Raw genomic sequence first — 13,580 nt, forward strand, 5'->3', positions numbered from 1 at the left:
ATCCCCACAGTAGGTACACTCTGGTGACCTCAGGGGAAATATTCCATGTAGTCTTTGGGGCATGTAGTAAACCCTGTGTAGGTATTTGATCTGTATTAACTTGTCCCATGAGGAGATTAGAAGTTTAACACTGGCCTCAAGACAATTCTCCCAGTCCTCCCTGTCAAGATCAGGTAAGTCAGTTTTTCACGAGTCCCATAGTTTGTCCATCTTGGGAGAGTCAAGACAGAGCAGGTGCAGTTAAAGAGCAGACAAGTGTTTGCATAGTGATTCTTCAGCTAAAAGTTCTTCAATAGGGTCTATAATTAAGTTTAGAGAAACAGAAAATTGGGCAAAAACAGAATGGCGCAATTGAAAATATCGGAAGAACATCCATCCAGGCAGTTTAAATTTGGCCCTAAGGTCTGAGAAGGGGAGTAGAGTGCCCGCTGAGAAAATATCTCTCAGGGTCTTAATTCTATGTTTAGCCCAGATTTGGGGGTCAGGAAGGGAGCGAAAATGGAGGAGGGTAGGATTGCCCCACACAGTGGGCTAATAGGAGACCACGTATTTTTCAGTGAAATCTGGCTATAACCCAAACCCTAAGTGTAGTCTTTATGGATTGCAGCAGATTGGAGTAGGCCCAAAGTCCCTGACAGACCAAATTCCCTAGCTCCGGAAGGGAACCCAGAGTGGCAGCCTTGAGGCATACTGCAGCATCGGCACAACATTGCGTAAACCACCACCAGGTGGTGACTAAAATGGCTGCCCAGTAAAAAATCCAGAGATCTGGTAGTGCCAGGCCACCTCAACGAACAGGGAGAACAAAAGTCAATCTAGCCAATCTGGGAGTAGCACCCCCCTATATGAAAGACCCCATGCATTTTTCTGCTTCCCGGAAAAAGGAGTTGGGTATCCAGGTTGAGCAGTTACGGAAGACATAGAGGAATTTGGTCTCTAAATTCTTATAGTACAACACCTACCTATACTTTATTCTCTGGCATATTTTACAATTTTACACTGCTGTATCAGAAGCATGAATTCTATTGTAGGCCCTTCAACTGTACTTCATCTTCAACAAATGGCTCTGGTTTAAAGCATTTGTGCATTTTCAATGTTGCCCTCGAAGCTGCCTGAATAGTTACATAGTTACATAGTTACATAGTAGGTGAGGTTGAATAAAGACAATAGTCCATCCAGTTCAACCTGTGTAGGCATGTGTGGCTGTAATCATCTCCCATACCCCTGAATGTTCTGATCCTTGAGATGTAAGTCTAAGAGTCTTTTGAAAGCCACCATACTACCCGCAGAAACCACCTCTTGTGGTAGAGAATTCCACAATCTTGTTGCCCTAACAGTAAAGAACCCCCCGCGTTGCCTGAGGTTAAAACGCTTCTCCTCTAATCGCATTGTATGCCCTCGAGTCCTCATGCAATCCCTTCGAATGAACAGCTTTTTTTCTAAGCTGGGATCCCCATTAAGATATTTATAAATTGCTATCATGTCCCCCCTCAGACGTCTCTTCTCCAGGGAGAATAAATCGAGCGATTGTAGACGCTCTTCATAGTCAAGGTCCTCCAATCCCCTAATTAGTTTAGTTGCCCTTCTCTGGACTCTCTCCAGCTCCAACACATCCCTCCTGAGGACTGGCGACCAGAACTGGACGGAATACTCCAGATGCGGTCGGACCAGAGTTTTATAAAGTGGAAGGATTATAGTCTTATCTCTGGAATGCATCCCTTTCTTTATGCATGCTAATATTCTGTTGGCTTTGGAAGCTGCCGCTTGACATTGCATGCTGTTTCCTAATCTATCATCAACCAATACTCCCAGATCCTTCTCCATTTTTGATTCCCCCAAGGGCTCCCCTCCTAACGTGTATTGTGATTTTATGTTTTTAGTCCCCAAGTGCAAAACCTTACACTTCTCCACATTAAACCTCATTTGCCATGTCGTTGCCCACTCTGTTATTTTGTCCAGGTCATTCTGCAGGATATCTGCTTCATGTTGTGAAGTTATTGCCCTGCCCAATTTTGTGTCATCTGCAAAAACTGATATCGAACTACTGATCCCGACCTCAATGTTGTTTATGAATAAATTGAACAAGGTTGGTCCCAGGACTGAGCCTTGGGGGACCCCGCTTACCACCTCAGACCAGTCTGAGTATGCGCTGTTTATTACTACCCTTTGGACCCGCCTTTTTAGCCAGTTCCGTATCCAAGAGCAAACCCTGCTATCGATACCTGCAGACCTTATTTTATAAATTAAGCGCTTGTGGGGAACTGTATCAAACGCCTTAGCGAAATCCAAGTACACCACATCCACTGGTCTCCCCCTATCTAGCTCACAGCTCACCTCCTCGTAGAATGTAAGGAGATTGGTTTGACAAGAACGCCCATTTGTAAACCCGTGCTGATTACTGCTGATGATGTTGTTGTCCTTAGCAAACTCTACAATATAGTCCCTTATCATCCCCTCCAGAAGTTTACATACTACTGATGTCAAACTGACAGGCCTATAATTTCCCGGGATATGCCTCTGGCCCTTTTTGAATATTGGAATCACGTTAGCTTTCTTCCAATCCCCTGGTACATCTCCTGTCCTAATACTGTCAGCAAAGATCAGGAACAGTGGTCTCGATATAACTTTACTGAGTTCCTTGAGTACTCTCGGATGTATGCCATCCGGTCCTGGTGATTTGTTTGTGTTAAGTTTATCCAGCCTTTCCCTGATTTCCCCCTCTGTTAGCCATGGTGGCAAGTCCTGTTTATTACTACTAACCATACAGTCATGGTCAGTGTACCCCTCCTTTTCCTGTGTAAAGACTGACGAGAAAAAAGCATTTAGCACGGTTGCTTTTTCAGTGTCCTCTGTAACCATTCTCCCATCATTGTTAATTATGTGTGCAATATGCTCTGCCTTAGTTTTTTTGCTGTTGATATATTTAAAGAATTTCTTTGGGTTTTTTTTACTATCCTCCGCTATTTGTCTCTCAAAGTTGATTTTAGCCATCTTGATTTCTTGTTTACTTTTCTTATTTGCCTCCTTGTATTGCTCGAAAGCCGATACTGTGCCCTCTGATTTATACTTCTTGAAGGCCAATTTTTTCCCCCTAATAAGTTTAATGACGCTACAGTTTAGCCAGCCAGGTTTGGCTTTGTCTCTTCTAAATTTATTTCCCATAGGAATGCACTGCAAGATGCCTTTGCCTAATATGTTCCTAAAGCATTCCCATTTTTCCTCTGTGGTCAGGGATCCCAGGGTTTGGTCCCAGTTTACCTTTTCCATCATTGAGTACAATTTTGGAAAGTTTGCCCTTCTGAAGTTTAGGGTTCTTATGTTCCCCACTTGTCTTGTTATGTTGTTATTTACACTAAATGTGATCATCCTGTGATCGCTAGAGCCCAGGTTGTCCTGGACTCCTACCTCCGAGATTATGTCTGGGTCATTAGTGAGCAATAGATCCAGGACTGCGTTTTCTCTGGTGGGGGAATCCACCAACTGTGACATGTAATTATCCAGTAAGGTTTCCGTGAATAGGCGGGCCTTCTGTGAGTGTGCAGTCCCCTCTTCCCAGTCAATGTCGGGGTAATTGAAGTCCCCCAATACGATGACTGATCCCAATTTTGCCACTTTACCCATTAGTGCTAAAAATTCCAGCTCTACCTCCTCCCCTTGGTTAGGTGGCCTATAGCAAACCCCCACAATTACTTTCCCCTTTTCTCCTTCCCTATGGAGTTCAACCCACACAGATTCTAAATCCATGCTCATCCCATCCGTAATGTCACTCCTTTCTGTCACCTTTATATTGTTCTTGACATAGAGACATACCCCTCCCCCTCTTTTTCCTACCCTGTCCTTCCGGTACACCGAATACCCTTGGATATTGGCCAGCCAGTCATGTGAGGGGTCGAACCAAGTCTCTGTTATTCCCACAAGGTCTATGTCCTCCTCATGTACTAACATTTCCAACTCATCCATTTTATTAGCTAGGCTCCTGGCATTAGCATATACACCTCTTAGTTTTAAGGAAGTTAAGCGCAATTGGCGGTTATGTTTATTCCTGTTTGGTCTGAGGTTCTCCCGCACAGACCCGCCAATTGACCTTGTGGTCCTACTGTCGCTGCTGACACTACAGCTGCCTTCAGTCCTCTGCTCCCTCCTGACTGACTCTACTTCTGAGCCCTCCCCCCCGTCTCCTAGTTTAAAAGCCCCTCCAACTTGGTGGCCATCTTTCTCCCCAAAAGAGCTGTACCGTCCCCATTAAGGTGCAGCCCATCCTTACTAAAGAGCCGGTAGCCGACTGAGAAGTCAGCCCAGTTCTCCAGGAACCCAAACCCCTCCTTCCTACACCAATTCCTCAGCCACTTGTTAACTTCCCTAATCTCCTTCTGCCTCTCTTGTGTGGCTCGAGGTACAGGCAGTATTTCAGAGAAAACCACCTTGGAGGTCCTTTTCCTCAATCTATTACCTAAGTCCCTGAAATCGTTCTTAAGGATCCTCCACCTACCTTTAACTTTGTCATTAGTGCCCACGTGCACCATGACCGCTGGGTCATCCCCAGCCCCGCACAACAATCTGTCTGCCAGATCTGCGATGTGCCGAACTCGGGCACCCGGTAAACAGCAAACTGTTCGGTTCACGAGATCTTTTTTACAGATTTCCCTCTCTGTCCTCTTGATAATTGAGTCCCCCACTACCACCACCTTTCTAACCTTTCCTGAGTTACGGCCCCCCTTCTTCCTGGAGCCGTCCCTCCCCTGGCAGCTGGGGGAGGGTGCATGCTCCAGCTCTGCCACCCCTGAGCTGATATCCCCCTCAACTTGCAACTCGACAGATTTGTTAGGGTGTACCAACTCAGGATTGGCCTCCCTGGCTCTCCTCCCTCTACCCTTCCTAACAGTCACCCAGCTGCGTACCTCTGCTTCTTGCGTCTCCTCTGTTCCTCCCTCCTCTATGCTGGCCCCTACCAGCGCCTGATAGGTAATGTCCAAGCTCCTTTCCAGGTTGTTGATGCCACGCAGTGTTGCCACTGTGTTCTGTAGGTCCAGGATCTGGTCTACCAGAGCAACAAGTTGCTCACATCTTGCACAGCAGTATTCGCCCTCGAATGGTTCATCAAGGAACGCATACATGCAGCAAGAAGTGCACTGAGTGGCATCCGCAATCCTGTCGGACATTATTACCCACTACTCTATGGGGATATATTAACGAACTGCTCTTCCTAACCTACACTACCTCTAACTTCCCTGGTACTGAACCTGGGGTACTCACCAGTCGCTAATATACTAACCAGTCGCTAAGATACTCACCAGTCGCAAAGATCCAACAGACGCAAGATACTCACCAGTCGCAAAGATCCAACAGACGCAAAGATACTCACCAGTCGCAACGATACTCACCAGTCGCAACGATACTCACTAACCGCAACGATACTCACCAGTCGCAAAGATCCAACAGACACAAGATACTCACCAGTCGCAAAGATACTCACCAGTCGCAAAGATACTCACCAGTCGCAAGGATACTCACCAGTCGCAAGGATACTCACCAGTCGCAAAGATACTCACCAGTCGCAAAGAATCTCACCAGTCGCAAGATACTCACCCGATACACACCAGTTGCAAATATACTCACCAGTCGCAAGATGCTAACCCTCGCAAGATGCTAACCAGTCTCAAAATGCTCACTAGTCGCTAAGATACTCACCAGTCTCTAAAATACTCACGGTCGATCAGTCAAGAGCGCCGTCGGTCGGTCGCAGAACAGTCTTGTCGGTCGCAGAACAGTCTTGTCGGTCGCAGAACAGTCTTGTCGGTCGCAGAACAGTCTTGTCGGTCGCAGGACGGTCTTGTCGGTCGCAGGACGGTCTTGTCGGTCGCAGAACGGTCTTGTCGGTCGCAGAACGGTCTTGTCGGTCGCAGAACGGTCTTGTCGGTCGCAGAACGGTCTTGTCAGTCGCAGAACAGTCTTGTCAGCCGCAGAACAGTCTTGTCAGTCGCAGAACAGTCTTGTCAGTCGCAGAACAGTCTATCGGTCGCAGAACAGTCTTGTCAGTCGCAGAACAGTCTTGTCAGTCGCAGAACAGTCTTGTCAGTCGCAGAACAGTCTTGTCAGTCGCAGAACAGTCTTGTCAGTCGCAGAACAGTCTTGTCAGTCGCAGAACAGTCTTGTCAGTCGCAGAACAGTCTTGTCAGTCGCAGAACAGTCTTGTCAGTCGCAGAACAGTCTATCGGTCGCAGAACAGTCTATCGGTCGCAGAACAGTCTATCGGTCGCAGAACAGTCTTGTCAGTCGCAGAACAGTCTATCGGTCGCAGAACAGTCTTGTCAGTCGCAGAACAGTCTATCGGTCGCAGAACAGTCTTGTCAGTCGCAGAACAGTCTTGTCAGTCGCAGAACAGTCTTGTCAGTCGCAGAACAGTCTTGTCAGTCGCAGAACAGTCTTGTCAGTCGCAGAACAGTCTTGTCAGTCGCAGAACAGTCTATCGGTCGCAGAACAGTCTATCGGTCGCAGAACAGTCTTGTCAGTCGCAGAACAGTCTATCGGTCGCAGAACAGTCTTGTCAGTCGCAGAACAGTCTATCGGTCGCAGAACAGTCTTGTCAGTCGCAGAACAGTCTTGTCAGTCGCAGAACAGTCTTGTCAGTCGCAGAACAGTCTTGTCAGTCGCAGAACAGTCTTGTCAGTCGCAGAACAGTCTTGTCAGTCGCAGAACAGTCTTGTCAGTCGCAGAACAGTCTTGTCAGTCGCAGAACAGTCTATCGGTCGCAGAACAGTCTATCGGTCGCAGAACAGTCTATCGGTCGCAGAACAGTCTTGTCAGTCGTAGAACAGTCTTGTCAGTCGCAGAACAGTCTTGTCAGTCGCAGAACAGTCTTGTCAGTCGTTGACGGTCGCAAGCAAGGTCAGTCAGTCACAGATCCCTATGGTCAGTCAGTCACAGATCCCTATGGTCAGTCAGTCACAGATCCCTATGGTCAGTCAGTCACAGGATGGTCTGTCAGTCACAGGATGGTCTGTCAGTCCGTCAGTCACAGGTCCCCAAAGCACGTCACACAGCTGCAGGGAGATACTCACCAGTCGCCGCTGCTCCTCCTCCCCTGCTTCCGTGAACCTCCCTCCTCAATACTGTGTGGTGTCCGTTCACCGCCGCAGCTCTACGGCCGCGGCTTCCAGTCCCGGTCCTTCACGTCCCGGTCCCGCTCTCTGTTCCGGTCTCTCTGTCCCCTGCACTCGCGCCGGCTTCTGGTGACCTAGTGCGGCTCCCCCGCACGTGTCCCCCGGCTCTCCTCCACGCTCTCCTCTACACACACTCCTCCGGCTGCTCGCTGCTGCTTGCTCCTCCCACTTCCGGCTCGATTGTAGTCCCACTTCTCCTCTTGCATCACAGACTCTCTCCCCAATATATATTATTTCTTTTACACTTGTACATATTCCACATGGCAGTGCCCAGCTGCCCATGCCTTCCTGGTAAACTAGCCTTTGGCACAATTTAATAAAACTATTTGGATTATATGAAGATTAACCTCAAAATCTGGGTTCACAGAACTTCTAACAAGATTTGCCTATTTCTTTTTTACTTTATGTAGGACTTTTCAGAGACCATGGAGTGCAGAAAGAACAAGCTTTGCCTATTTTGTATTTGTTTAGTACATGAAATGCACCTACATCCATGGCACAATATGTGACTTAGACTTAGATGACTCTAAAAATTACAGTATAAAATACATATGAGGTAAAATTGTATCTCTGGTCATACTTTAATATCATATATTCATTTCCATATTGAATTTCATTTATTTCTAGCCTACTCCTATGATTGGGAATGATCTTGAAATTTGTAAACCTTCTTCAGGAAGAATCCCGCACATTTATTTCATTGAATTCTATGACATGTATACACTATACACTGTGATTAGGCATTGCTGTGTCACACATTTCACAGAGCCTGCCATCTGATCTACAGAGGTGCTGAGAGGAGGAATTTCATGGGGTGGAGAAAGTACAGGAATCACTGCTGGCAGGCAGCAAGGGACCATGGGATATGTAATATGTAGAAATGGAAAGTAAACAGCAGAGTGGAAGCTAAAAAGCGTGCAGGGAATCCAGGAAGTTGTGGAAAGAGATGACCATCAGATATGAAGACAAATGCGCAGGCAGGGTGTGTGCCAGGGGTGCCTGGGCACACCCAATATACTCTTTGGGGTGCCAATTCCTCCTACTGCCTGTGCTCCCCCCCTGTGTGGCACCCCCCCCCCCACCGCAGTGCTGCTGGCTGCCCTCCTCTCCCCCCCGGCTGCTGCAGGGGATTTTTCGGGATGGAGAGCAGGAGAAGGGGCTAGTGAATAGACATCCATGTGGATTAATTGGCTTCTATCTAAATTGGCCCTTGTATGTGTAAGAATGTGAGTTAGGGACCTTAGAAAGTAAGCTCCTTGAGGGCAGGGACTGATGTGAATGTACAATATTGCGTAAAGCGATGCGTAACTTGATGGCGGTATAAAGGTACCTCTAATAAATAAATAAATGAAAATTTACCGGCATCTTAATTTTTTTAAATGAACACAGTGAACACACTCACTGACTGTGTTCATTTATTGCTGAAGCATAATAAGCTGTGTTTACTATACTTCAGTTTGGGAATGAGCAGGAAGCCACTTAGCACAAAGCACTTCCCATTCATTAACTGTCCAGTGCAGCTAAGGCTGCAGAGAAAGGCATGTGTATTTGAGCTATGATGTGCACAACCTAAGGCCCCTTTCACACGGCTCCGTTCCATCGAAGGATCCGTTCTGCTCAGCAGGGGATCGATCCGCCGATTCCCGCTGAGCAGGCGGATGGCAGCTCCGTCTCCGCTCTGTGTGAGGAGACGGAGGTGTTTGATCCCCGCTGTCCCCTATGGGGGAATCGGATGAGAACAGACCGCCTGTGCATTCTCATCCGATCCGCCAGACGGATGGAAAATAGGGTTTCCATCCGTCTGGATTTGACGGACAGGATTGGATTGGATGTCAGCGGACATGTCTCCACTGACATCCGCTGCCCCATAGAGATGCATGGGGCATCCGTTCAGATCCACCTGAAAAACTGACAGGCGGATCTGAACGGTCCGCATGTGTGAAAGGGGCCTAATGCTATAGACTGCGCACACCAATGCATGTAAAGTTCTCCTTATGAACGGAGATTTTTCAAGTAAGCTTATATTGGATTGTCAAAAATAACTATAGTTGGTATTGTAATTACATTACTGATGTTATAAAATATACAGTAAGTGAACATGATGACCATAGATTTTCTTTAATAATCTTACCAGCCAAAAATATTTGTTATTTTATTCTTGTCCATGGCAAGATACATAAAAAAAATGCAAATAAATAAATGGTGAAAGATAACTGTAGCATCGGATTGCAAAAAAATTCAAATACGTATGAAATCCCAACACCATGCAAAAAACAAAACAAAACAAAAAAAAACATTTTTTGATGTATCTTGCCATGGACACTTATTAATCACTATAACGATATATATGTTTTTTTTAAGGTTGACTGGAGATCTAGTTCATGGTTTATCATCTTTCTGTTGCTTATCACTACATTATTGCTTGGATTACCTGCATTCACTTAGTGTGACACTCATAGGTGTGCACAGCCTATTGCAATAGGGTGTGCACCCCAAAGCTCAAACGCACATGCTTTTCTCTGCAGCCTCAGGTGCACAGAGCAGTGAATGAATGGGAAGTGTTCTGTGCTGAGCGACTGTTTACTATGCATCAGTTATGAATCAACACAGTGAGTGAGTGTGTTCGTTTAGAAAAGAAAGGGGCCGGTGAATGACATATTTATTAGCCCCTTCCCCCAATCTCCATTCTGAAACATCCCCCCCCGGGGGGAGGGGGGGCAGCAGCACTGTGGGGGGCACAATTTGGGGGGGAAGGCTGGGCAACAGCCCGGGGAATCGGCATCGCACAAAGTGGTTAAGGTGTGCCCAGGTACACCTGGCACATCCCCTGCGCACGCCTATGGTGACACTTTTGTTTTTATGTATTTTATTTGGATCTTTTCACTCATATTTACCATTGCACACATTACTATCGTTATATGCACATTTGTCACCTACAATACTTTTCCCTTGATCACCCAATTTAATAGGTAGTTGTCACTCCATATATGCTACTTCACAAAGGGACTGTGCGTTCCTGCCTGTACTGGACTGTTGCTGAACTGACAAAAAGCCTGTCAGTTCCCTCAGGAGTAAACCAGCAGAAGCTGTGCAAAAAGGAACAATGTTTGTGCAGGTGGAAGGAAGAAGAGGAGTCTGTAAATAGGGAGGAAGTGTTCCTGAAGTTTGTTGTCCTCACACTGGGCATCCTATAATCCCTTACCCCATCCAAGTTATCATCCCCTAATAAAACAACAACAAAACAAGCCAAGGACTGTTTAGTGCATGGGTGTCCAACCTTTCGGCTTCTCTGGGCCACATTGAGTGTAGAGAAATTTTCTTGGGCCGCATATAAAACATATACTATAGTTAAGGTATGTAAGTAATAAAATGCCGCAGCACCCTTCCCGTGCCCCCCCCCCCCCCGCACTAATTTAACACAGCTAGAGGATGATCAAATGAAATGGAATCAGTATACAGAGGTTTACTTCTTCTGAGAGATAGTAAAGGAACACTCTAACCATCATGACCACTTCAGTGATTTGAAGTGGTGATGGTGGGAGGAGTCAGAAACACTGCGCATGCTGGGATATTTACGGTTATGTGTTGGGGGATAGTTGCACCCCTAGCACATGTGACTTAGGCAGCCAGAAAATGTCATGTCCTTATTCATACATGTATGAACAAGGACATGACATATTATGACAAAACACAACTAGTTATTTAAAAAACATATTGCAACAATTTACACACGCTAATGCAAATACCTTTTCTACTTATTTATTCAGACTGCTGGCGGTTACTGCTGGCCGGTACTGCTGGTGCGGTTACTGCTGGTGGGTACTGCTGATCGTGCGGGTACTGCTGGTCATGACGTCGGGTACTGCTGGAGGAAGCAGCGGCTGCAGTAGAGAGCAGAGCTGCTACTTCCTGTATGGCTCCTGTCACAGGCGGAGGATGGGTGCATTTCATATCACTCCGCCTGTGACAGAGCTGGAACTATACAGGAAGCAGCGGCTCTGTCACTGACTGCAGACATCCTAAGTCTCCCACAGCAGCCGGGAGATCGCACGGCACTTGCAGCCTAGTGTGTGCCCATCCAATGCAGCCTGATCAGTGCCCATCCAATGCAGCCTCACAAGTACATGCCCATCCAATGCAGCCTGATTAGTGCCCATCCAATGCAGCCTCACCAGTGCAAGCCCATCCAATGCAGCCTGATCAGTGTCTATCCAATATAGCCTCACCAGTGCGTGCCCATCCAATGCAGTCTGCAAATAAAGAGAGAGGAGAGCCGCTGGATTACACAGAGCGGGGATCTCCCACTTACCCGGCGACCGCTGTCATACGAAGTCCTGCCTCCTGGACTGGCTCCTATGATAGTAGTCAACAATGTGCTGTCTATCATTGACAGAGGGTCCGAGGCAGCCTCTGCCTACAGTTAGTTGGAAGCCACTGTGGCCGTGTCCCCCCGATTCGCTTTCCTTCCTCCCCAGCAAAAAAAAAAAATTGTCATGGGGCAGTGGGCCGCATTGCCTGTGGTTCCGGGCCGCATGTGGCCCTCGGGCTGCAGGTTGGACATGCCTGATTTAGTGTGTTTGTGTGAAAGAAGGAAATGCTATGTGACTGGCTTTGCAGCAGTGGGGAACCCTGATCTCAGCAACTCCTACGGGGGGTAGTGTTACATATATTAAAAAGTCTCAGTCCTCTTCAGCAGCTGCTGCATGTAGCCAGTTAAGTGCAGCACAGTAATGATGTCACTGCTATTTCTTTTGCATGGTAAGACCTTTTTCGCATTTGGTGCACATAAAAAGTGGATTTATATCCTTTGTGAATATTAAGGTTTTGTTCTGGTGCCCACGGACCGCCCACTGTGTATTTACGTCGCTACTCTGACGTTAAATACCGGGGTTATGGCAGCGGTCCGCTTTAACATAAAAGTGGTCCCAGCAGCGGATTTCCTGCAAGATCACTTTTATGGGTGGCGGGAGAGGTGCCGGAGCTGTCGGTAGCAGAGAAAATGATCCAGTCCTCTCCCCCTCTAGGCAGGAAGTTGAGTGAGGGCAAGCTGACCCCCACTCGACTCTATGGCCTTGGAGGACCAGAGCGACGTCATACATTACTTCCTACCAGCGGCCTTAAAAGGCTCTTTTTTTTCATGATGATAAAAAAAATGACTTTTTTTTTTTGCTTTTTAGTGTAGATGTGAGGTCTTTTTGACCCCAGACCTCACATTAAAGAGGAAGTAAACTCTTAACTTTTTTTTTTCCCCCCTGCAAAGTAAATGCATAATGTGCTATTGCGGGTCTGCGGACTCCGGCTGAATTACTGGCATGCGGCGGGAGCCACCAGTCACGGCACAGGGCTCTGAAGAAACGGCGGCCGTTCCTTCAGAGCACATGCGCCTTAATTTAGGCTTACCTATAGGTAAAAGTCATTGGACGTTAGAAAAAACGTCCTGCAAAGCTATTTCTGACACCGGGAAAAAGCAGCTGTTAAACGTGCTTTCAGTAGCTTTTTCCATTTGCCTTATTGCACGTTTGGCCACGTTGCTTTTAGCAGCGTTTTTGTGCCTCCATTCAAAATCAATGGTTCCCTATGGGAGCCAATTGATTTGAATGGAAGTCGCACCGCAAGTCGGATCCGACTTGCGGCGCGACCTGCACTGTGAGAATCTTGAGGGGGAACTCCACGCCAAAAATGGGAAAAAAACTGCGTGGGGGTCCCCCCCAGGTTCCAAACCAGGCCCTTCGGGTCCGGTATGGAATTTGAGGGTAGCCCCACGCCGAAAAAACAGCGTGGGGTCCCCCCAAAAATCCATACCAGACCCTTATCCGAGCATGCAGCCCGGCAGGCCAGGAAAGGGGAGGGGACGAGCGAGCGGCCCCACCCCCCCTGGACCACACCAGGCCACATGCCCTCAACATGGGGGGGTGTTGGTGCTTTGGGGCAGGGGGAGCTCTGCACCCCCCACCTCAAAGCACCTTGCCCCCATGTTGATGAGGACAAGGGCCTCATCCCCACAACCCTGGCCGGTGGTTGTGGGGGTCTGCGGGCAGGGGGCTCATCGGAATCTGGAAGCCCCCTTTAACAAGGGGGCCCCCCAGATCCCAGACCCCTCCCTATGTGAATGGGTATGGGGTACACTGTACCCCTACTCATTCACCACATAAAAGGCAGTGTATGGAAATAACGACAGGAGGCGTTTTGGAAAGTTTATTAAAAATCTTCATCTGGCTCTTCTTGTCTTCTCCCCTCTCCGGGGTCTTCTCCTCCCCGGGGTCTTATCCTCTCCGGGGTCTTCTGCTCTTTTGCTGTTCGCTCTTCTTGTGTTCTCCTCTCCGGGGTCTTCTGCTGTCCTCTCTTCTTTTCTTCTCCTCTCCGGTCTTCTGCTCTTTTGCTGTCGTCTCTTCTTCTTCCTCCGGTCCTCCTCCGACGACG

At 47.7% G+C, this 13,580-nt stretch overlaps 1 protein-coding gene across 1 annotated transcript in view; it reads right to left on the bottom strand.

Annotated features, from left to right (window-relative positions):
- The window catches only part of LOC309567052 (agouti-signaling protein-like), a 102,814-nt gene that overhangs the window by 21,827 nt on the left and 67,407 nt on the right, over nt 1-13,580 (bottom strand). The gene's annotated exons all lie outside the window — the stretch shown is intronic.

The sequence above is a fragment of the Pelophylax lessonae genome, assembly GCF_965119305.1.
Source record: "Pelophylax lessonae genome assembly, chromosome: 11".
Taxonomy (NCBI): domain Eukaryota; kingdom Metazoa; phylum Chordata; class Amphibia; order Anura; family Ranidae; genus Pelophylax; species Pelophylax lessonae.